Raw genomic sequence first — 27638 nt, 5'->3', positions numbered from 1 at the left:
CAGTCAAAGATAAGAATTAGCATGATAAGGTTGCAGCTGTTGGTATCTATGTTTATAATAAAATCTTTAATCCATCTGGACCCAAACTGATAAGTTGGGTACCAAGAACTGTTAATCCATTTGTGAGTGCAGGACATAACAGGTCAATTGATTCATGTGTATTCTTGGTAACTCATACTCAAGGCATATGATCAAAGAAAGAGCCTCATAATCAAATGTGATTGATATAAGCTATTCCGTCAATAATCTTTGGAGATGACAGCAAAGGTTTTCATTACGGGACAAGCTATAAAAAAAGGGATGTCATCATGGATTGAACAATAGCTATCAATGATAACAAGTAATTATTGGAGTCATTGATAACAATTGAAGTAATTTCTTGCTGGAGAATCAAAGCACAGATCCTCTTATCAGACAGTTCTACATCAAAGAACAAAATGTCAATTCAATGAAGGATTAGTGTCTCATCTGAAGCAGGAAGATTGAGAAGCTTGCTATGATTAAGAGTAAGTTAGAAGCTCTCATCCTTGAACATCAACACAAGGAACTCTTTTGTAAAAAGGAGTTAGTGATAGGAATGCCTTATCTTGAATTCAGAAGACGGTAAATGTGAGGCATGTCAGAAAGAGAAGTCAAAGACAATATCACATCAAGTAAAGATATACCTTAGTAATGATGGTTGACTACTCTTGTGAAACAAAGTTGTTGTTTATGCATTCTCAAGACAAGACATCACAGATGGTGATTAATCATATCAGGAGATCAAACTGGAAGCAACTGTAGAGACATATTCAGCACTAGGAACTATGTGTCAGAATGGAGTGGTACAAGGGAAGAATCAGAACTTGATTAAAGCTACAAGGGAAATATCAAGCTAATCAAGACTTTCTAAATACCAAAGGGCTGGAGCAGTCAAAATAGTTTGCAACAAGTTAGATCAAGCCTTGATCAGGATGTATACATGAAGACCACTAATGAGTTAATGGCCAACAGAAGCAAACACTGGATAATCTCAAAGGGTTTGGAGAGAATGTTCTACAGTTTGGATATTTTCCATGGCTACTCAGTGGAGTCTACAACCTACAGGGCATTTGTGGTTGATCAACAGAAGGTGATAGACAATCTAAGTGCACAGTTCAACAACTCAATGCTCTAAGCTGTTACAGGAGAAATTAATGGTATTGATGATTCATATCCAAGTAGTGGAATGGCAGTGTAAAATACAACTCATTATTTCAATGAAGCCAGTCAGCAATGGGCAAGGATTTTCAGAAAATCCCAGCAACAGCTTAGGGGGAGAAAAAAAAGGCTCAACTAGTCAGACACAACACCACATTGAATATTAGAGGACACTAAAGAACATATCTGCTGAGACAAAGGGTTTGATGTCAATATTATTCCCATAGTCTAGTTCTTAAGTGATCCAGATGGTGGAGTAATGATTAGCAGGGCTACTGAGTGTGAATGATTATTTCTCTAGTTTTCTATCCGAGGAAGAAACTAAGAAAGTTACAGAAGCTCTGATAGATCCGGATTGATTGGGTGATTACAAAGCAAGATGAACTCAATCAGTCAGCAAGCAGATTGTAGGGAAGCTGGTATCCAAACCAAATGACAACCTTGTAATTGGTACAAGGATAACCAGAAGTCAAACTGGATGACAATGGTATTGTTACGAGGGACAAGGCCAAACTGGATGCTAGGTTATTATCAGAAAGCAGTATCTAACAGATAGCACCAGTGATGAGACTTGAGGATATTACGATATATCATGCACCTGATGCACATTACACTTGGAATTGGACTCTAGTAGATGTATACAAGTGCACTCCTGGTTGGTGAGTCAAAAGAGGAAGTCAATGTACCACAGTTCATGGACTTTGCAGTAGCAGATCAAATAAACTTTGTATATCTCTTCTTCACAATCTCACTTCAGGTTGGTATGAACTGGTATACTACTCAAGCAATCGTCAAGGACATGGTATGTCACTCTAACTGAAGTTACAGTCTAATATGAACTAGTAGAGTCGTCATATTAATAACTCTCTTATCACTAGGCACAAACATAATGTTATATATGTGCTCTGATATAATGATAATGATATATGTTGGTCTACTAACAAAAACTTGTGCAAGATTATTTGCTAAGTAATTGCAGAGTAGGTATGGAGGAGCATATTGGAAAGGTTACAATTCTTTTTGGAATTACTTCAAGCAAGCCATTAGGATAATTCTTTTAGGAGCTCAAGAAAGCCAAAAGAACAATTCTTTTAGGAGCATAAGTAAACCAAAAGGATGATGGCAATACAAGTAAGTTAAGGATCTTTTGAAGATGCAAAATTTGGAAGATTCTGAACATGCCAAGACTACTTACCAACAGAAACCACTAAAGCTTGATCAGTGCAACTCAGGTATAATGACAAGCTATAGAGGTATGACGAGCTCACTCTTTTACTTAAATGCTAATAGACAACATGTAATGTTCTCAAGATGCCAAAGTGCAAGGTTCCAAGTGGATCTTAGAGAATCCAATCTTATAGCTATTAACAAGATTATTAGATATCTTAAGGGACTACCAACTCTTGGAGTAAAGTACCCTAAAGATATTGTGCTTAACATGTTTAGCTATACAGATATAGATTACGCAGGTTGTAAGAAAGACAGGAGAAGCATCTCTGAAGCTGTCAACTCAAGTGACATGAGAAGCATCTCAGGAAGCTGTCAACTTCGTGGACGAAGACTGATTTCTTATTATGATAAGGAACAACCCCAAATCCAACAACACTGTGGAATACTCTATGACAAGGCACCTTTACACCAGGTATCATTTATTTCAAGAGCATGTCTTTTAGTCAAAGAGTCACTTGCAGAAACACTTATTAAATCACTTGTTAAAATTAATCTTTCAAGACTGGTTTGTAAGTGTGGGATATCATTCATTGCATATTAGTTGGAAATCCCATCTGTAAGGAATTTTTCATATAAGTTCACAAGTATTAAATCTTCAATATTTAAAGGACTTGTGAATTTATCAGTAATCCGGTACCTCATATTTAATGCTAATATCTTGATTATCGTGATTACTGTTAGGCACAAAATACGCGATAATATTCACGCAAGTATGCACGTTCACAAGTAATATAGAATACTTTCTAGTTCGTTCCCACAGAGACTCGGACTAGTTATGTTCAATTAACACTTACTCACCAATGTATGATTACTTCTCAATGTCAAGACAATAACACGTAGATTTGATTAACTAATTATTAACTATAATTAACTATGAGAATTAAACACTTAATTGATACTTGAATTAACAATATTAAACACACATGAGATCATAACTTCATTACTACTTCCTTCAATAGTTATTGTTATTACCCTTAGCATGTAACGGTGATGTTATTAATCGAACAACACGAAACTGATAAAAGCCAACTTTAGTTGTACTAATACCATTTTACCAAACATCCACAATTAAGATAGAAGTTGAATAGGCATCAATTATGTTAAGACCCTATATGTCTACAGAATTTGACAACATAACGATTTAAGCACAAGTTATTCCTTATGATTACACAGGACAAGTAAAACGGTTAGAGTTGCCCACTAATCATGCATACACATACATGAACCTATGCTAGCATGGCAAGTTCTAAACCTCAAGATCCACCGTCGCTTCACAAGAGATTAACACCCTATCTTATATGTTCGCGACACACATAAGATGAATAAGCGCAACCTATGCAAGATATCATACAATCATCACACACTAAGTATTAAACAACTAACTAAAGAATTCCATAGTAAATCCGTTATGATCCCATGATCATGATTAGCCCACGATAGAACTCATCGTCACCATGGGTTCATATGAAAACATGATAATAACACACAAGATAAACTAAATAAACTACTTATTAAAACCAGAGTACGTCACAAGAGTAATAAGGTTCAAAGTAGAGAAAACAAGCATCCACTGATACAACGAATAAAAGAATCACAAGAAAACGTATGCTTCCTCTTCTTCGTTGCGATGTGCTAAACCGGTCTTCTTCATTCTCTCCTTGCTCCTTATTGATACCATGATTCATCATACGTGAAACATCTCTGAAAACTACTTATATAGAATCCCCACAAGACCCAGCTATCTCAGAAGTCAAAAGTCCAACAGAAATAGAACTCTAAAATCATTGTTTTAATTTACGAACCTGAGCGGCCGCCCAGCAATCCTGAGCGGGCGCCTAGCTTCTTGAGCGGCCGCCCAGCCAAGCTGAGTGGGCGCCCAACACCTTTCTGAAAAAATCTTTATTCTGCTCCCGTTTTCTGCTGCGTTCTGCTCCTAACTTCCCACTTGCAATGCCGAGCACATACCTAGGCTTATTCCTGATGAAATCTCTCCACAAATGCAAGTAATACCCTGAAATGCACAAACACTAGAAAAACGCATCAAATACACAAAATACTTGATTTTAAGGCATCAATTTAAGCCATTATAAGACGTTCTAAGTGGTATAAAATGCCACTTATCACACCCCTAAACTTAAATCGATGCTTTTCCTCAAGCGTCACAGACTCAAAAACAAAACAAATGCATGAATGCAATCTACATGAAATACAGCGATCCCCCTCACAATGACTAAACCAACCAATTCACGACATCTCAACAAATGTAATTAGGCGAATAAAGATCAATTAAATCATGCAAACTAACATACAACCAGAAACATGGTGTGTGCGGATGCTTAACAGATATGTTTCGAAACTAGATCAATTATCATAACTCGACTATCCTCAAGGCAATCACATGATTATACGAAGAATAAATTCTAGGCATAAAATGACTTATAACAGTTCAAGATCACTGGAGCTTATTACGGAATCATGCTTTTAATTCAACACAACAACAAATGCTTATTTGACCGTGCAATGAGTGAGTTCCACAAAAGACTTATGCAATGGCATCCATTTAGCGAGCGTTAGGTTAGCGGATCCCAGACTATAAAAGCCTTAGGTCACTAGGCACAAAGTCCCCTAAGAACTTAATAACTCGAATACCAAAGAGCCCACTCGTGATCAATTATGCATTAACTCTTTATTTTTTTCTTTCTATTTTTTTTCTTTTTCTTTTTTTTTTCTTTCTGAGCAAGTTCGTTTCGCTCCATCTTGCTCAACCCTAGACTAATCGCATAAAAGTACGAGCCGACTACTAGCCATTTGACGCCTAGCCATAATTAGCAATGAATTCCAATTTTTACTCTTTTTTTTTTCTTTTTATGCCTTTTATCATTAAGAACCTATTATAAATTCTAAGCATAATCAATAGATTAACCTCAAAAACCATCAAACCATGACAACAACCTAGTCCTTAAGCATACTCTAAGACTTAGTGAAATTACAAGTATTTCTAGCATGCATGTCAACCTACAAGTTCAACATCACTCTAACGCAATCACTACACTTGCATCAATATCACAAATCAACCGGTAAAGCAATGCAAAAGGGATCATGGTATATGCATGAGCTAAATGATATGATAAATAAAGCTATAAAATAAATAAAAAAAACTATATGGCAAAAATATACAATTATATGAACTAAACTTATCATGAATATGCAACTACATGACACACACACAAAAATATTCCTTAACTACCACCCCCAAACTTAAAATCTTCACTGTCCCCAGTGAAGGTAGTAGAAAGGAACACAGGGTATACCTACTCGGAGAAATCATCATCATCACCCTCAGAGGGTGGAGTATCAGGAGGCGGATAAGCAGAGTCCTCACCAAAAACGGGCCACTGGATGTCAGCTCCAAGGCCTCTGAAAGTAGTCCCAAGTGCAAGGGTGAGCTCCTAAGTAAACCTATTCTGCGACTCATACATCACATCCATCCTCCTCGACAGCCTCCTATAAAGGGCATCAGCCATCCCAGCACCCTCCTAAGCTCTAGAAGAACCTGCCTCATCACGACCCGGCCTAGCCATGGTAGCACCAGCTGCTAGACATCCTCCAGGAAGACGATAACCCAACCCATGCTCCTCGGGCTCTCCACCTATCCACTCGTGCATCGCATTCAGAGTCGCTGAATCAATTGGAGCGGCAGGCATCTGCAACTGCTCGTGAGAAGGCCAATGAACTCCGACTGCTCGGCATAGCTTCATGATAGTAGATGCATAAGGGATGTTCATGTGCTTCGCTCCCCTAAAAAACTTCAAAATCCCTTGGTAGATGAACTCACCAAGGTCCACATAATACTCCTCATTCAAAATACCCCATAACAACCTTGCTCGCTCAACTGTAACCTCATGTGCATGTGAAGTAGGCAGAATATTAGTACAAATAAAGGCATTCCATGCACGGTCATACCTATTCATCGCAGTCGCCGGAAAAGAACGATACTCGTTAGTTCCAGTCTTGAACATCCAAACCGTGCCTGGCTGACAGAGAGTAGGACAAACCAAATCCAAATTAAAGTCCCCGGGGTCTTCTCATTCTAATTCTCCTCCATGGGCTTCCGCGGTCGCTGTCCAATCACACAACGAATCGATGCGGCCTGATTATCAACTGTAAGCCCACAAACAACAGTAAACCCATTCTTTTCAGCCTTTGTGTTCGCATAAAACTCACGAACCAAGCTCATCGGAACCGCCTCCGGCGACTCACAAAATGAAATCCACCCCTTTTCAGCAATCATCGGCAACAACTCACCATCCCTCCCTGATGGTAAGAATCCCCTCTCCCTCAGAATCAGCTTAGCCAGAAGCCTAGTATATTCCTCCTCAGCAGCCCTATCAAATAAACGAGGTCTCGCAGCAGTTCCCCTCGAAGAATCAGCAGTAGGAACGGTGTTGCTGCTATCAATAGTTTGGGATCTCTTGGGTACCATTATAACTGAGAAAAAGTGTTTAAGAGTTGTCTTTTGAGTGTAGGAGAGAGTTTTAAAGTTGAAAGTATGTGGGAGTGTATATGGAGGAGTTGTATGTATATATAGGGTAGGAATTAGGGTTAAAAATTGAATAAGAGTGGGTTTGTGAGGAAAAAACGTGGGTTATGGGAAAAGAAATTGTGGGTTGTGGGTTGTATTTTTGTTTTTTGAATTTTTCTGATTTTTTTGGATTTTTTAGAAGGTAAAATTTTTTTCCACAGTCGGGGGCTGAGCGGCCGCTCAGCAAAGCTGCGCGGGCGCCCAGCAAAGCTGCGCGGGCGCCCAACATCCTGAGCGGGCACCCAGCAAAGCTGAGCGGGCGCCCGGATTGTTTCTGGAAAATACTGTTTTATTACCCAATTTTTCTGATTTTTTTATGGTTTTGGATAGGTTACTAACTTATAAGGGTTCCTATAGTCACAAATCTTGGGTTGCCTCCCAAGAAGCGCTTTTTTTACGTCATTAGCTTAACGTAGAGTACCTTGATCAAGTTGACAATAAAACGGCACTAACCACTTCCCGGTTTGCCGTGTCCCCATAGTAATGCTTCAATCACTGACCATTAACCTTGGATGCTTGGCTCAGATCATTCTCAAAAACTCCATCACTCCATGTGGAAACACAGTTTTGACAATAAAAGGTCCAGACCACCTTGATTTCAACTTTCCAGGAAAAAGTCGGAGACGAGAGTTGAATAAAAGAACTTGCTACCCCGGCACAAATGACTTAGGATATAGCTTCCTGTCGTGCCACATTTTCACTTTTTCCTTGTACATTTTGTTGTTCTCGTACGCTTGGAGTCGAAATTCATCAAGTTCATTTAACTGAAGCATTCGCTTCTTCCCAGCTGCATCTAGATCAAGGTTCAACTTCTTCAACGCCCAATAAGCCTTATGCTCAAGCTCCGCAGGTAAATGACATCCCTTACCATAAACAAGTTGAAATGGGGACATCCCAAGTGGAGTCTTGTATGCTGTTCTATAAGCCCAAACAGCTTCATCGAGCTTTAATGACCAATCCTTCCTTGATGGAAAAACAACTTTCTCTAGAATGCGCTTGATCTCTCTATTAGACACTTCAGCTTGACCATTCGTTTGCGGATGATAGGCAGTAACAACACGATGATTCATATTGTAGCGCTGCATCAAAGAAGTGAACTTACGATTGCAGAAATGCGACCCTTCATCACTTATGATTACTCGTGGCATTCCAAACCTTGTGAAAATCTGCTTATGAAGAAAATTCAACACTAACTTTGCATTATTTGTCGGTAGAGCCTTGACTTCTACCCATTTTGAGACATAATCGACTGCCAACAAGATGTACTGATTATTACTGGATGAGACAAATGGTCCCATGAAATCGATTCCCCATACATCAAAGACCTCGACTTTCAGCATCATATTTAACGGCATCTTATCCTTCTTCGTAAGATTCCCTACTCTTTAGCAATGATCACACCTTAAAACGAACTGATGTGCATCCTTAAACAAAGTAGGCCAGAAAAAACCTGCTTGCAGAATACGAGCTACTGTATTTTCACCACCATAATGTCCACCATAAACTGTGGAATAGCAGTCTCGTAATATCCCCTCCGTCTCACAGAATGAGATACATCTCCTGATGATCTGGTCAGCTCCTTGTCTAAACAAATATGGTTCATCCCACATCTACCACTTTACCTCATGCAGAAACTTATTCTTTTGAGCTGCATTCAGATTATGAGGCATTATATTGTTGACAAGATAGTTCACAATATCTGCGAACCATGGCTTTTCCTCCTGAACTGCGAACAACTGCTCATCTGGAAAAGATTCGTTGATCAATGTCTTATCATAAGAAGTAGAATCGGGATTCTCCAATCTAGAGAGATGGCCAGCTACTTGATTCTCAGTACCTTTTCGATCCTTAATCTTTAACTCAAATTTTTGTAGCAAGAGCACCCAGCGAATAAATCTGGGCTTCGAATCCTTCTTTGAGACCAAATAACGAATTGCAGCATGATCAGTTGATACTGTCACCTTTGTCCCAAGCAGATAAGATCGAAATTTTTCGAAGCTAAAGACTATAGCTAAGAGCTCCTCCTCAGTAGTGGTGTAGTTCATTTGAGCTCCATTTAGAGTCTTACTAGCATAGTAGACCACATGAAAATGATTATTCTTGCGCTGCCCAAGAACTGCTCCCACCGCATAATCACTCGCATCACACATCATCTCAAAAGGTTCTGTCCAATCAGGTGCCGTAATAACTGGTGCAGTTATCAAACTCTTCTTGAGAGTCTCGAATGCCGCCAAGCATTCATCATCAAATTTGAAAGGCACATCCTTCTCGAGCAAGTTGCACAATGGCTTAGATATCTTCGAGAAGTCCTTAATGAAATGCCTATAAAAACCCGCATGACCAAGAAAACTACGGATTCCTTTCACAAAAATAGGTGGTGGAAGATTTTCAATGACTCCCACCTTGGCTTTGTCCACCTCAAGACCCTTGCTAGAGACCTTATGCCCAAGAATAATACCTTCACGCACCATAAAGTGACAATTTTCCCAATTGAGCACCAAATTAGTTTCCACACACCTTTTAAGCACCGCACGAAGATTATTCAAACATTCATCATACGAATGTCCAAAGACGGAGAAGTCATCCATGAACACTTCGACATTGTTTCCAATCATATCAGAGAATATAGCCATCATACATCTCTGAAAAGTGGCTGGTGCACCATATAAGCCAAACGATACTCTGCGAAAAGCAAACGTTCCAAATGGACAAGTGAAGGTAGTCTTTTCTTGATCCTCTGGTGAAATGCAAATCTGATTATACCCCGAATAGCCATCCAGAAGACAATAATACTCATGACCGGCCAACCTGTCAAGCATATGATCAATAAATGGAAGAGGGAAGTGATCCTTTCTCGTGGCCTTGTTCAACTTTTTGTAATCCATGCATACCCTCCATTCTGTGACTGTTTGAGTGGGGATGAGCTCGTTCTTCTCATTTTCTACGACAGTGATACCTCCTTTCTTAGGTACACATTGCACGGGGCTTACCCAACAACTGTCAGAAATAGGATATATGATTCCTGCATCCAGCCACTTTAGAATTTCTTTCTTCACCACTTCTTTCATAATAGGGTTAAGTCGTCATTGTTGCTCAATAGTCGGCTTACTACCTTCCTCTAGCAGAATTTTATGCATGCAGAATGAAGGGCTGATCCTTTGATATCTGCTATAGTTCATTCGATAGCCGATTTGAATTCTCTCAAGATCCTCAAGAGCTTATCCTCCTCACTACCTGAAAGGTCAGATGCAATAATAACAGGTAAAGTAGATGCATCACCTAAAAAGGCATACCTCAAGTGTTCAGGCAATGGTTTAAGCTCCAAAGTAGGTGCTTCCTCAACAGATGGTTTGAACTTTCCTTCACCATTCTTGAGATCAGAAGTACCAAGAGATTCAAATGGCATGTCTAGCTTTCGCCTCCAAGGAGAAGCATTTAGATATTGTAGTTTCTCATTGTCATTCTCATCGTCACTATCAAACTCCCCCACCAAGGCTTTCTCTAAGGCATCAGACATTAGCATATGATCAAGTTCTGTAGGGAATTTCATCACCTTGAATACATTGAATGTCACATCCTGATCCTGCACCCTCATAGTAAGATCTCCTTTCTGCACATCTATTAAGGTACGACATGTAGCCAAGCAAGGTCTACCCAAGATTATGGGAATCTTCTTATCTTCCTCCAAATCCAAAATGACAAAGTCTGCAGGGAAGACGAGCTTATCCACCTTTACTAACACGTCCTCCACTATGCCTCGTAGGTATGTAATTGAAGGATCAACCAATTGTAGAGACATGTAGGTGGGCTTTGGATCAGGCAAAATCAACTTTTTGAAGATCGACAATGGCATCAAATTGATGCTTGCTCCCCAATCGCACATGCATTTGTCAAAAGACAACTTGCCAATGGTGCAAGTAATGGTGAAGCTACCTGGATCTTTAAGCTTTGGAGGTAATTTTTGTTGCAGCACAGCACTGCACTCTTCCGTTAGAGCAACGGTCTCAAGGTCATCCAGTTTCACCTTCCTTGAAAGAATACTCTTCTTGAATTTTGCATAACTAGGCATTTGCTCTAGAGCCTCAGCGAAAGGTATATTGATGCGAAGTTTCTTAAACACCTCCAGAAACTTACTGAACTTCTTATCCAGCTTTTGTTATTGCAATCTCTTAGGGAAAGGTGGTGGAGGATAGAGCTGTTTCTCCCCTGTATTACCCTCAGGCAGAGTGTGTTCAATAGTAGTCTTCCTTGGTTCCGCCGCTTTCTCCTTTTGCTTCTCTTCTTCATCAATAACTTCAGCTTCTCCGTCTTTCACTTTTTCAGCATCAGCAACTTTCCCAGACCTTAAGGTAGTAGCCTTGACTTGTTCCTTAGCTTCTTTCCTGCCTGGCACTTTAGTATCACTGGGAAGTATGCCAGGTTGACGGTTGAGCACTGCATTGGCTATTTGACTGATTTGATTTTCCAAGGTCTTGATAGAAACAGCCTGACTTTTGCACAACAGCTTAAGTTCCTTGAAATCAGCACTAGAATGTGGAGCAGTACCTCCTTGTTGAGGATATGATTGCCTTTGAGCGTAATGCTGTGGTTGTTGGAATCTAGGTGGATCAAACTATTTACTTACGCCTTGCTGATATGGTTGCTGAATAGCATTCTGAGTATTGCTCCAGCTGAAATTGGGATGATTTCTGTTGTTAGGATGATAAGTAGCTGGCACAGGCTGCTGCAGTCGCTGATAATTGTTCACATACTGAACAGATTCATTAACAGGAGAACACTGGTCGGTAGCATGAGAACCTGCACAAAGCTCACAGACCATAACTATCTGATTGACTCCATAGGTGGCTAAAGAATCGACCTTCAAAGACAACACTTGGAGCTGCACTGCAATAGCTGTAGCTGCATCGACTTCCAGAATACCTGCTACCTTCCCAGGCATCATCCTTTGAGTTGGGTTTTGATGCTCATTTGTAGCCATAGTTTCAATAAGATTATAAGCCTTAGTATAGCTTTTGGCCCACAAGGCGCCTCCAGCTGCTACATCGAGCATTGACCGAGATTGGGCCCCCAAACTATTATAAAAACCAGTGATCACCATTTAGTCAGGCATACCATAATGTGGACATTTTCTCAACATCTCCTTGTAGAGCTCCCAAGCTTCGCACATAGATTCTGTTGGTTGCTGCGCAAACTGAGTAAGAGCACTCCTCATAACTGCAGTCTTTGCCATTGGATAGAATTTCACTAGAAACTTTTGCGCAAGATCTTGCCAAGTAGTGATGGACCCAACTGGTTCAGAATGTAACCAGTCCCTAGCCTTATCCCTCAGAGAGAATGGGAAAAGCCTCAGCTTGATAGCCTCATCAGTCACACCATTATATTTGAAAGTACTACAGATCTCGACAAAATTCCTGATGTGCATGTTGGGGTCTTCAGTCGCAGCACCTCCGAAAGAAACAGAATTCTGCACCATCTGTATAGTGCCGGGCTTGATTTCAAAAGTGTTAGCCTGAATAGCCGGATGAAGGATGCTTGACTGAATGTCATCAATTTTTGGCCGAGAAAAGTCCATAAGAGCTGGATCTGCCGGAACTATAAGATCACCCATGATTATTGGTTCTTTCTGCTCACTCTCTTTATCCGAATCTTCAAAATCTATCTTCTCCGGAATATCAAAAACTGAGTCTGTCTCCTCAGTCGTATCTAAAGTTCTCTTGCGAGTACGAGAACGTGTTTGCATAAACGCTCGCTAAAGTACCTGAAACACAACCGGAAATAATTAGTAACACGTCCTAATCAATGAGTCCTAACGACTACTGATGGTAAGTACATAAACTAAATAAATACGCCGAGTCCCCGGCAGTAGCGCCAAAAACTTGTTAGGCATAAAACACGCGCTAATATTCACGCAAGTATACGCGTTCACAAATAATATAGAATACTTTCTAGTTCATTCCTACAGAGACTCAGACTAGTTATGTTTAATTAACACTTACTCACCAATGTATGATTACTTCTCAATGTCAAGACAATAACACTTAGATTTGATTAACTAATTATTAACTATAATTAACTATGAGAATTAAACACTTAATTGATACTTGAATTAACAATATTAAACACACATGAGATCATAACTTCATTACTACTTCCTTCAATAGTTATTGTTATTACCCTTAGCATGTAACGGTGATGATATTAATCGAACAACACGAAACTGATAAAAGCCAACTTTCGTTGTACTAATACCATTCTACCAAACATCCATAATTAAGATAGAAGTTGAATAGGCATCAATTATGTTGAGACCCTAAATGTCTACAGAATTTGACAACATAACGATTTACGCACAAGTTATTCCTTATGATTATACAGGGCAACTAAAATGGTTAGAGTTACCCACTAATTATGCGTACACATACATGAACCTATGCTAGCATGGCAACTTCTAAACCTCAAGATCCACCGTCGCTTCACAAGAGATTAACACCCTATCTTATATGTTCGCGATGCACATAAGACGAATAAGCACAACCTATGCTAGATATCATACAATCATCACACACTAAGATATTAAACAAATAACTAAAGAATTCCACAGTAAATCCATTACGACCCCATGATCACGATTAGCCCATGATAGAACTCATCGTCACCATGGGTTCATATGAAAACATGATAATAACACACAAGATAAACTAAATAAACTAATTATTAAAACCAGAGTACGTCACAAGAGTAATAAGGTTCAAAGTAAAGAAAACTAGCATCCACTGATACAACGAATAAAAGAATCACAAGAAAACGTATGCTTCCTCTTCTTCGTCGCGATGTGCTAAAACGGTCTTCTTCCTTCTCTTCTTGCTCCTTGATTGATACCATGATTCATCACTCGTGAAACATCTCTGAAAACTACTTATATAGAATCCCCACAAGACCCAGCTATCTCAGAAGTCAAAAGTCCAACAGAAATAGAACTCTAAAATCATTGTTTTAATTTACAAACCTGAGCGGCCGCCCAGCAATCCTGAGCGGGCGCCCAGCTTCCTGAGCGGCCGCCCAGCCAGGCTGAGCGGGCGCCCAACACCTTTTTGGAAAAATCTTTATTCTGCTCCCGTTTTCTGCTGCGTTCTGCTCCTAACTTCGTACTTGCAAAGCCAAGCACATACCTAGGCTTATTCCTGATGAAATCTCTCTACAAATGTAAGTAATACCCTGAAATGCACAAACACTAGAAAACCGCATCAAATACACAAAATACTTGATTTGAAGGCATCAATGCAAGCCATTATAAGACGTTCTAAGTGGTATAAAATGCCACTTATCAATTACAATGTCAGATACATTTGTGGTAGTTAAGTATTATAGCATTAAGTTTGAATATTATTTTAATTGATTTAAATTATGACTGTAGACAATTCCATTCCATATTAGTCTCATAATTTAAATAATATTAAAATAATATGCAATATAGTTATTTGTATCATGTATGAATAATTATGATACTTTTAGTATTAGTGATATAATTTAGAATTTTTGTTCTAAGTAACCAATGCTGATTTCTAAAATCACTAATATTGAAAGTTGAAGTATTTTCTAAGTCATGTGTATAAAACTCTCAATATTTTATATGCTTAGAAAGTATTCTAAAATTTCTAATTATCTAGAGAGTGATTGCCATGTATATAAGTTATATATCTTATTGGTGATTATTCAAGGATAGTTATGAAAACATTTAAATGCTAATATCTAACTCATAGATATTTAGTATTTATTTATTTAATATTTATTTTGGGTAGTTTGGGTAGTCAATAATTGATATCTAGTATATTGATTGTAACTTATGTGTTATAAGTTAATTATGAGATTTTGGTTTTAGTGAATTTAAGAATGCTTATATCTCAAGAATTCACTGAAATCAGAATCATGATTGTAGCATGATTAGTTGTGTGCTAATTCTTGACTCATATCAGTCAATGATATTTAGTTAAGAGTTCAAGTATGAACTAATTGTGAAGTACTAGTATTTGTGACATTACTTAGAACTCCTCTAAGTAATCAATGTTTATCTTCAGTCACTTATACTAATATAAAAGGTGTAAAAATATCCCTTAAAGTACAACTATGGTCAATGAAGATTTTGCTTTATTAGAATTAACCATATGTTGTTCACCTAGAATAATTTTTATACTTATTTGCAAATTCCTGAACACTTTGATAATACATGCAATACTCGATGGATCAAAGTATATGGAACGTAGAATATTTTTCTAAGATTGCAAACAAGTCAATGTTGGTTAATGTTGCTTTATTTATCGAACCCATATTGTTTGAGATATTACAGTTGTTAGGAGTTAACAATTGTACGATATATGAAATTGAATGTTGATGTCTTTTTGATAGATAATTGGTATTTAATTCATTGATATCTTATTGTAATATTTAAAATAGGATGCAACATAATTATTGGTATCGAAAGTACTTGACAAGTATCAGACAATGATATATTGTTAATATTTTATTGCAGATAATTGTGAGATTTTAAGTTCTAGTGGATTTATATGAGTTGCTACATCTAACAGATTCACTACAATTTTAAATTAGCAGCATAGTTAGTCTTATTAAGATTATTTATCAACACACAATGTTGTTGATTATAATTTTATAAAGATAGATTATGGAGCTTTTGATATGAATGAGAATTGCTTAGACTTTACCCTAAGTGATCAATGCTTTTACAAAAACCATTCATATTGAAAGACAAAATCTTTCTTTCTCTTCTTATTACTGCTAGGTCATCAGTCTATGTCTTATCAAATCATTATCTTTTTAGGCATAAAAACAGACTTGTGCACTCGAAAAGTTTTAGGCAAAAATCAAACTTCTTTCTACATTGGTGATTTCTTATTTCATTAAAATCTTTTGAAATCACTATTGTACATCATTTCTCTCAAAAGATTAAATGCATAATTTTCATTCTTTATAGATCTTAAGTGCATTTCATCTCTATATTTCCATATGCTCTGTGATGCAGGTTCAGCCTCCAATGACATTCTTTCATTTAATAGTTATGAGGTTGAAATCCAGAACTTCTATCCCAGACTGTAAAGACAAACACAAAAATAGAACCAACCAACACTCTCTTACCAATAAAATGAAGTATGAATGAGCGTGAGGGGGAAAGTGCCTTAGTGCTCCACATAAGGAAGGTTCTGAAGTCAACCCAACAGCTCTGTCTCCTACAAAGTTGAGTAGTATTTGAACAAAGACAACTGCTAGCCCCCATACATCTTCTCAAAAAGATGTAATGGCTAAAAAGGCACAAAAACAGTTACTAGATTCGTCCTCTCAACAGGGTGCGTCTATTGAAATTCGCCTGTCGGCCAGGGTATCCGATATAGTGTCACCACCTCAAACATAAACAATTCTTGATGCACAAGGAAAGGTTACACACACAAAGGATGAGTTGACGGAAATAAGAGTTTCGACCATTTTACGGTTAGATTCGATTGTTCAAGGTTCTTTAATAGATCAATTGCCTTTACAGGTGTTAGGAGAGGATACTGATCCAATCGCCATATGTCAGTGGTCAGTGTCTACCTCCCCAGGACTAATAAACCTGGATGCATCTGTGGATAGGGGATCTGATATAGGTGCAGATCGGCAACTTGTTGACAATGATTCAGATTTACCTGATGAGTCACAAGGAAATGTCTTCACAGACATTAGAAGGGAACTTTGATCTTTATGCTAAATTCTTTGGATCATTCTTTACCTTCCCAGAGTTCAAATCTGGAACCCCAAAAAGGGAAACTAGCAACTTGTAGATTATGACTCAGATTCATTTGACGAGTCTAACAAGGATGGGGATTTACAAACTCCCATTGCACCACCTGTGACCTCCTTAAGGATGGCTAAGGTGATTTTCCTTGCAGGTATAGCTGGATTTTGGAGCTATGAGAGGGGTGATACACTTGTGAGAATGTGTGTAAACATGAGTGGAGAGAAGAGTGAAACACTTGTGAGGTACACGAAACAGAATCACACACTTACAGTGAGGAAGAAAGACAGAAATACCATATCCCATTCCCTATCCCTAAACATGGTTCTTGATACTTCGGGTCTCGATTCCGTTTATGATTGGAATTTAATTCTTAGGAACCAAACATTTACAGATTGGATTAGAATACTTCGGGACCTTTGGGAGCTAATAATTGGTAGCAATTGGTGATCTCACAATTGGGAGGTATAAGGAGTTGGGAAGATTGGTGAACATGATGATCAACAGTGAAGTCATTCTTGCAGCATTTAATGGGACATGGTTGATCAGACTCTGACTTGTTATTTCTTTTCCAACCAAGTAACATATGAGAACTCCTTCAGATAACGGCATACATTCCTTCTCTAAGGGGGAGATAAAAGCTTAAGTAATAGTTTGGAGGATTCCTCAAATAAGGGGGAGAAATAGCAGGGAGGAGGAAAAAGGTAAAGCACATGTACATCACACAACATCAGAAGAAGTGGTTTGGTTCATCACTATTCTTCATAAGAAGAGGCTATTTTCCAAAAAAGGGAGTACAATTAGTTTTTATCTGCGGATCCTATTGTACGGGAGAGGTGGTAAACGAAGGTGATCTCCTTTAAGCAGCTGATTCTCATAGGGGGTAAGCAAGAGAGATATGCGCTTCTCAACAGGAAATGTGGTTGTACAAAAGAAGTTGTTGATGATTACTTCAAGACTGAGAAGTATTACCTGGAAGAGATTTGAAGAACCAAGGAAATGAAGATGAAACTACATGAAGATCAGTTCAGTGCTAGAGGAACAAGCATCTTTCACTTCAGTTACTCAAGAAATCTGGAAATGCAGTATTTGATCCAGAAAACCAGTAGCATTATTTACAAGTCCTGGTATTTTATTTTTTTCTAGTTGTTAGTTAAGTTATCCTCTCTATTTAATTTGTTTATTAAGTTTAACAATCAAATAGGGGGAGATTGTTGGTGAGACTGCGTAGTTGTATGAACAGTTATGTGATAACTCAACACGATAACAACACTAGAATAGGACAGGTTAATAATACTACGTCTATATAAGTAATTAGGAAGAATGAAGACAAGGCAAATACAATGAATCGGAAGATTAGAAGAAGGCCTGAAATCTGTCTACAGGTCACTAAAAGAAGTTCATTAATATGATCATGCCTCAGTGAAGAACAAAGGTTAAAGAATTTTAGGGTTTCAGAAAAGTTGAAGATTCAGTATACTAGTGCTACCGGAAGATTTCAGTGTATTGACATTGATTGAAGATAGACTGTGTTTGAAGCATAGGAATCTGAAGAATTGAAGACAGGGTATAGACAGAGGTTAATGAAGAGGTTGTCTAAAGTACCAGAAAGGATTCCAGTGAAAGTACAGTTGTTTATTGACAGTCAGTGTCTGAGGCAATAATGTTAAGGCAAGCTTAATAATGTAATCAAGGTTATAATACGAAGACCTGAATCGGGCTTAGTCGTCTGTGAACCAGACCAGTTGCATTAGGCGTCAACAGCTCGTGAAAGGAATTTGGGTATTATTTATAGAAGGATTGTTAAGTTGAGGAACGTACTTGGATTGAACGTTTATATGTTAAAGTACGACAAGAGGTGCGCGGAGTATACAGCTAAATTTCTCAAGGACTGGCGAAACTCAAAGTTTAATTGTTGAATTAAATAAATTTATTTAATGGACTTTAATATAATTTATTTATAGGTAAACTTAAAATGATTTATCTTATAAACTTTAAATAAGTTTATTTTATAAATCTAAATTAGTTTATTTGTTTAAGTTATATTTAAGTAAATTTTATAAATTAATTTATTTTCAATTTAAACTTAAAAAGGAAAAAGAAAAAGAAAATAAAAAGAAAAGAAACAAAAAGGAAAAAGAAAAAGAAACAAAAAAAGGAAAAGAGAAAAAGAAAAAGAAAATAGAAAAAGAAAACAAAAAAAAGAAATAGAAAAAGAAAACAAAAAAAAATAAAATAGAAAAATAAAAGGAATGACAAAAGCGTACAAGTTTGTTGTTTTGTTTTTGTTGTTTTCAGTTAAGTACAAATATATGTACTTGATTAAGTTAGTCACCACAGGCAATCAACTAGTAACCCCCTGTGTCGCCACAGGGGAGTTAGTTTATTAATAATCAATTTTGCATGTACTAGTAGTTGTCGCCACATAAATCAATTACTCCCTCATGTACTATCTTATCGCCACAGAGCCTACTTTGTCGCCACAGAACAAGACATGTATCTCCTGTCGCCACAGAGCACTCAATTCTTAGCCACACAATTTTATTGTGTATAAAGTCTACACATTGCAGCGGATCTATATCAGGACTGTTTATCTTCTTCTCCAACAAAAAGAGAGCTGATAAAACAAGAAGCGGAGATTTACAGAGGAGTTCAAGCTGCTTGAATATCCATTTAACTTCTCACCGGAGTAACGTTATAATGCCCGATTTAATTCTTGTATATTCATAGGGGTATTATAATCGTTACCCGATAATTAAATCCTAGTACAAACAAAAGCTAGATTATTGTATAGGATTTGATTTGTAAATCTTTGTAGTAGTTAGGAACTTTGTTGTTCTTAGATTGTAGCCGGTTAATCTATTTACCGGAGTGTAGCAACACCCTCGAGGATTTATATATGAATATATATTTCCCCGAATATCTTGTGTTTCTTGTTTTTATCGTACCAAATACTATTCCTCTCAAGAACACGAAACCACTAACCGAGCACTAAATATTTTATCCGCTAAAGATTCGAAAGAATTTTTAATTTAGTGATTATCGTATTCAACCCCCCCTTCTATGATAATTCGGGAACTAACAATTCGTATCAGAGCTGACTTATTGATACACAAATCAGGTTTCGAGAATTAATTTATTTTATTAATTTTTCTTTTATATAAATTTATTTAAAAAATTTGATTTAAAAAATTTATTTTATAAATTTTATTTAAATGAGTTTATTTAATGAACTTAATTTAAATAAATTTATTTTATAAATTTAACTGAATTAATTTATTACTTAAATTTTGGTAAATAAAAATTTTTAAGTTAATTTTATTTCCCTCGATTTTATGGCTGCCAGTTTTCTCCTTTGGAAATCAAGTTTTTTTCCTTATAAAAGGCGTACAGATTGCTTCAGTCTTTGAGCAAATATAACAAAACCTATCAATTGGTTTTGTGTACGCTCAACTAAACAAAACAAAACAAAAAAAACAGAGTAAAGGGAGTAAACATCGTTGGCCCCGCGAGGAGACGGTCACGCACCTGCTCGTGGCTGCTACAACTACACGCGTGCGCGATTTCGGTAGCCTTGAATGCCTCATGCGACACACGTGCTGGAAATTTTTGTTCCACCAGTCGCCGCATAAAACATAAGAAGAGATTCCATGTGGCAATTTGTCTCCAGAGGAGGTAGTCACGGATTTCTATTGCGCCTAACAAGAGGTCGCAATACAGAATAATCGCCACAGACTCCACTGCGACAACGCTCTAATCGCCACAGCCTGCTAGTCGCCAGACACGACTTAACAAATTTTTGTTACCCAATTTTAATTATTTTTGATTTATTTATTTTTCCAATAAAATTTAAAATTCTTAAATCTAAAATTTTTCTTAAATAATAATTTACATTTTATTTAATTTTTAAGAAAACTCGAAATTCTTGAAAATTAGATTTTATGTAAATATTTATTTTTAATTAATTTATTTTCTCAGAAAATTAAAAATGTTGGAAAATTAAATTTTTCTTAAATATTAAATTAAGGGTACTAAAGATATTGGTAGACTGAGGGTTCCTCCAGGCCTTTTAAAGTGGATTTTAATCTTTCGAAGAAAACGAACACCATGTGCTATTCAGACGGAACATTCCCGAACAGGAAATTATAGATAATGGTTTTTCTTAATCCAATGGAACTGATTTCAAGACCTACAGACGAAAATTTTGGATCTTCCTCAAAGGCTTACTCCATAGGATACCACTGGGTTTTCAGACGCAGGAAATGAATGAAATTTCTACAGGTACAGTTTTTCTCGGAGATTTTAAGACAACTCTATGATTCCAGATTATACAGTCACACAGTGGTTTGTACCAATGCTATATTTATCCGGGAATCAATGAGATCAAACAGGCAGGAATTGTGGAGGTCAGAGAGAACATGAATTGTGGAGGTCAGAGAGAATAGCGGGGATAAATAAACAACTCAGTTACATGCAGTATAGTTGAAACCTCAGGACAGAATATAAGAGTTACCGATAGCTGAATCAGAGAAAGCTCAGGTAGTAGTACTTGAGGGACTGGATGTCAGGGCAGTGTTTAACTTGTCAGGGAAGTTTAGTCACATCAGATTCATAAGGAGTACATAAGTTATATCTGAGGATCAAGCCTATCTACTCAGAAGCAGAGATTCTTATAGATTCAGTTCAAGGGGTGATTACAAGACTGAGAATGGGACATAAACAAGATTTGATAGCTACAGTTTGACAAGCAATATGTATCAAGTAACTATCAGGGGTTTTGCTACAACAGAATAAGAAGCTTGACAAACAAGGATGAGAACGGATTCAATTGATGAGTTGAGACAAAGGTGGAATGTTTTCTTAGGGAACTAGTCAGTCAAAACTTATAGTGCACGGGAAAGAGTTGGGACGGATCAGATGACGAGAATAATGAATATCTTGCTTTCATAGCAAACTCTGAAGATGATCCAACTCACATATCTCAGGTTTCAAATTCTTGAACCACTGCAATACTTTGCTCTCAATATTCAATGCATGATATAATCATAGTGTTTAAATGTCTAACACTCGCACAAGCATGATAGCATCCCACTTAGATAATGATGAACTAGTTCACTAGGTTATTTTTCTGGTAACTAGGATTGATGTTTAACTTGTGCATGTTACTTTAGATGATCTTAAATATGTGTTTGAATATTTGTTGAACATGATTAATTGCTTTAGCGAGGTATATGTTTTTCCAGCATATAAGACCTTTGTTTATGCTTATCTCCTGTATCCTATTATAATGTAGTTTATTCATTTAATATGAATTGTTTGTTAACATGTATTAATTTATAATTGGATTGAGATAGATAGATGAGATTCATCAACAGGATTGGACTAGATAGAATTAGTGATTTATTTGTTAATTATGTTTGTTCCATATCATGTCTGTCTTGCTTAATTCTTATGTGTGATGTTTCTGAATAAATGCAATGTATTCTTAATACAATGCTTGCTTATTTCAATGCCATGAATGCATCTCTTAGTACTTGCATTAATTGTAGAAAGCATGTTTAGGATCACAATAGGGCAAAAACTGCTAGTCCTCCTTATATGAGGTTGGAACCATTTATCCCCTAGCCTAAATGGTTTGGAGCAGTCAAAACAGTTTGCAACAAGTTAGATCAAGCCTTGATCAGGATGTATACATGAAGACTCAGTTAATGGCCAACAGAAGCAAACACTGGATAATCTCAAAGGGCTTGGAGAGAATGTTCTACAGTTTGGATATTTTCCATGGCTACTCAGTGGAGTCTACAACCTACAAGGCATTTGTGGTTGATCAACAGAAGGTGATAGACAGTCTAAGTGCACAGTTCAACAACTCAATGCTATAAGCTGTTACAGGAGAAATTAATGGTATTGATGATTCATATCCAAGCAGTGGAATGGCAGTATATAATACAACTCATTATTTCAATGAAGCCAGTCAGCAAGGGTAAGGAGTTTCAGAAAATCCTAGCAACATCTTAGGGGGAGCAAAAGAAGGATCAACTAGTCAGACACAACACCACATTGAATATTAGAGGACACTAAGGAACATATCTGCTGAGACAAAGGGTTTGATGTCAATATTATTCCCAGAGTCTAGTTCTTAAGTGATCCAGATGGTGGAGTAATGATTAGCAGGGCTATTGAGTGTGAATGATTATTTCTCTAGTTTTATAAATGAAAAATGTAACTAAGAAAGTTACAGAAGCTCTGATAGATCCAGATTGATTGGGTGATTACAAAGCAAGATGAACTCAATCAGTCAGCAAGCAGATTGTAGGGAAGCTGGTATCCAAACCAAATGACAACCTTGTAATTGGTACAAGGATAACTATAACGACTGCGAATTTTTGAATTATTAAATATGTAATTGTGGAAATTATTGAATAAATAAAACATGTGTATTGGTTTTGACCGCTATGTGTTGTTTGATTATTGATGTGTGATTTATAGTGTATCGGGTTGTCCGCGTGCTTAATTATGGAATCATATTGAATTTTTTTTATTTTCAAAAATAGATTTAATGCAAATTTATTTGCATAAATATTTGGAATATCTCTAAAATTATTTTTATAGTTTTATAATTACAATAATTATTTAAGGGATTTTATAAAATTTAGCAATCAATATTTCATTAATTATTTAGCCCTGAGTGATTTTCTGATTGTAATTATTCGTAAAATCCGTATTTAATTCCCGAATTCTTCAAAAATTATGGAACTCATATTTATTTCAGTTTGGAATATTTCGAGAATTTTAAAATTATTTTGGGGATTTTTGAGATTAATTTCACCTGCGCGTTGTTTCGTTTAATTGATAAAAGCGGGTATAAACTGTGTTTCAGAAATTATTTTAAAATTTCGAAATTTATGTTTTTATAAACTTCGGGATATTTGTAAAATTTTAAGACTATTTCCCTGATTTTTTGAATTTGTTTTAAGTGCAGCTCGATTCGTTAATTGTGAAATGCGGGTACGAGTTGCGTTTCAAAAATGCTTTAAAAATTATGAAAATTTTATTTTATTAGTTTCGGGGTTTTTAGAAAATTTTAAGACTGTTTTCGTAATTTTATAAATTTGTTTTATGTGCAACATGGTTCGATAAAATTTAAAATGCGGGACAAAAGTCGGGCTTTGAGAAGGGAGAGACACGTGTCAAACGCGGGAGGATTAAATAGACGTGTGCTAATTGCTGATTGGTTCGCTGTTGTGTTGAAAGAAAAGAAAAATAATAATAATAAATTACGCGAGCAATACAAAGAAACATATACACAAAGCATGAGCATGACCCCTGTAACCCCATCTCTCACCCCCCTCTCGGTTATTTCTCTCCCTACAGCATCTCTCTCTCTCATTTTTCTTTTATATCTCCTTTTTCTTTATTTCTTCTCCCGCTCCTAATCTCTTTGCTCTCTTCTGTTACCTCGCGGTTCTGCCCCTTTGGTTCCGGTTCTAGTCGGGAAACCGAAAGTGGACATTGGACTAAAGATGACCTAGTAGTCAGTCAACGAGCTCAGTAGAGTTTCAACAGGAAAACCTGAGTGTCGAAGTCGAATCTAATGTGATCTAGTGGTTGGACGTTAAAGCCTAAGCGGCAGAGTCGGCTCAGAGTTGATCAGTAATAGTTGTAAAGCCCTGTAAGGCAAGTACTTCTAAACCTTTTTCGAGATATAATGCAAATATTTCTAAATTTTCTCGTAACATATTGTTAAGTATTCAAAATAGCTCTGTTTTATATTATAAATACTTTGAATCCTTCAGCCTTAAACCTGAGCCACATCAGTTGATCTTTGAGCCGTAAGCCTTATTCTTTGTGAACCATTTCTTGTTGATTTACCAGATATTAAACCACACAAATACGATACTACTCCACAAATATATACTCATCATATACCAAACACTGTAACAGAATTGTTTAAACATACAGAAACTTTCATACTCAACCATACCTTGTGACATCAAAGAACTAAAACCTTGTAAAAACATTGTTCATCTAATACCCGATTCTCCTACAGGATGGAGGCCATTTCTTTTTTATACTTTGACATACCCTTGTGGTACTCATGAATTTTCACCATGATCTTATGCAAATGTTTTATTGTTGTTGATTATGATCCGGTTTTATTGAATTATATTGTTTATCATAGTGAATTGCTTTAGAATTGGATAGTTTTATTTATGTGGACCAGATTCGTGGTCAGACCAGATTAAGTGGTCGAATTAGGCCAATGTGTGCCTTGGATCCAGTTCGTAGAGCAGAGCTGTGTGGCTTGCTCGGGGTTAGTGCGTGACTGATCAGCAGCCTAACGTTGGTTTTAAAACTTAAAATGAATATCCAATTCTATTGATTGTTTAACAAGAAACTTGATTCCTCTGAATCATCTCGTTTGATCATTGATTAACCTTAGTTATTGTTATTATGACTTGCTGAGCTAGTTAGCTCACTCTTGCAAATCTTTTTATGTATTCTACAGTTAAGAAGGAAAGTAATTGGTCACGGGGATTCCCAGTCCAGTGCACAAGCTAGGATTCCAGATTGAGTTGGATCGAGTTAGCAGGAACTTTATGCTATAGCTCTGAGTTAAGCAAGTTTGTAAGATTAATGTTAATTCCATTGTAAGTTGAACTAGTTGGGAATGGTACGATGTAATAAAAGTTAAGGTTGCGGCTTGTTTTCATACTTTAACATGTTGTGATCCATGGTTATGTAAAGCAGGGTCATTGCAAAGGATATTTCATATACAGGTTTATATATAGTGTATGTGTTGTGGACCCCAAACTTCTGACCCGGGTTTGCAGGGCGCCACAGGTTGGTATCAGAGCCACATGTTATAAGTCACTGAAACAAGCCTAGATTGTTGGGATTGGGTAGAGGGTTAGGATTAGGATTAGGAAATAGAAAGATAAGACGTTGTGAGGTTGAGTGCGATTGTATAGTAGGTCTCCGGCACGGTTCGTATTGCGATTCGGGATTCTTAACTTGTGACGTGATTTCCAGACAACGGCAATGGTAGATCCTGATTTCCCTGTATCATCTGATCGTTTGGAGCTTTCCATTCAAGGACCCTCATCTTCTCTCAGATTTTATTTGCACATTGTTCCTCCACCAGCATTAATGGTACTACCTTCTGTTATAACAGTTGCACCTCTTCAAGCTATTCTACGCTATTTTTCCACCTCTTGATATGAGACTACCTATTCAAGAACCTCCATCTGGTTTTTCTTATTCACTGGACATTCGGTTGTGAGTGTATCTCTTCAGTTTACCCTACACCCTGTTCTATACCCCAGTTTAAAACTTGTCCTATGGAGCAATTGTACCTACGAGGATGGATTCGGGAGTTACAGTAAATGGTGAGTATTTGAGATATAAATAAAGGTGAGAAGAAGTTTAGAAGAAGATTTAAGTGTTCCGGAGGATAGCTACTACTAGATTAAACGAGGCCACTAGTGAATATACCACTCGTGATTAGCTTGTGGGATGGACTAGAGGAGTTTTGAAAGAGTTAGAAAGAAAAGTATAGATCTGGAATTTTCGTAGAACTAGATAATGGTGCTATGATAAATGTGATATATAAAGTAGTGATGTGATGTGATATAAGCAAACTTTGTTCTATGAAATAGACTTGTTGACTGTTGGATAAACCTGTTCCGCTTAATGACTATAAAGATGATAATGGGAGTACTACCAGTATGGAAGCTTTGAAATGAAGCTACGAATAAGATACTATGCAACGACAGCTGAAGTTTTCATCGATTAAGGAAAGTAATAGACCCAATGGAAGAGAGAAGATAAAAGAAAGTAAATGGACCTTTGTTTGATAGTTTCTTTAACGTGGTATCTGGTTATAGGAAGGACAACAACCAACTCATATAGTAAGGACAACCAGAGGTGTGATTTTCAAATTTTTAAACAAGTTTTTGAAAAAGATTTTTCCCTTACAAAATTTCTAAAAGTTTTTTTTTTAAATAAAACAAATTTTAAACCTTGGTTGTCAAGCTACTACTTGAGTTTCTTGTTTACTAAAAGACCCGGATTACCTTGAAGGATACTTGTTTCAGACTTAGTATTGTTAATTCAGAGAACAAAGTAACCCGCGATTATGAAGAAGTTGATTATTCCTAACGGTAAGGTGCAAATATTGTTTGACAAGATTAATAACAGAATCCACATACGGAATAATTATTCATCCAGTTGCAGAGACCATTAAAGTTTAAAGAATTCTTTGATTTAAAAGGACCCTAGGCATGACCGTAGAAGATTGGGAAGATTTCTAGACTCTTCTAAATGAAGAATATTATTAACAAAGGATCGTTATGTTGACTGATGCGTGGTTATCTAAAAAGAAGAAACTAGAGGTTATCTGGTAAGAACGCCATTATGATCGAATTGCTAAAGTACTATACGTGTAGGCACGATGTTACAGACGCAAGACTTAATAAGTAAGAATCTACCATAATGCTTAATTTGAGAAGGCATTCAGCGTACCTTCTAAAGTTATTATATGACATAATTGGGATATGATCGAACAAGCTCAAAAGATGAATACAAGTGAAATGTGGATGGTGATCAATGGTATCATTCTTGTCCTCAATACTACAGCGTATACTCCTTTTTACTTCCTAAGAATGTATGAACTTCTTTTTTTAATAAGTTCTTTCTGATGATATCAGAAAGGAGGATGTTACATTCCTTTCAAATTTAATTGTTTCCCTCAAGTTTTGCTTTTTGATTAGGACAAACAGTGTTATGATGAGACACTTTGTCAGAATGACGAAGAGTCGGGTGGGTCGCCACCTAATCATGTGTTGTATGCCATATGGTACGAAA

Source organism: Apium graveolens, chromosome 1 (genome assembly GCF_009905375.1).
Source record: "Apium graveolens cultivar Ventura chromosome 1, ASM990537v1, whole genome shotgun sequence".
NCBI lineage: Eukaryota > Viridiplantae > Streptophyta > Magnoliopsida > Apiales > Apiaceae > Apium > Apium graveolens.
The sequence above is the reverse complement of the archived record's forward strand: the minus strand, read 5'-3'. Positions refer to the sequence as shown.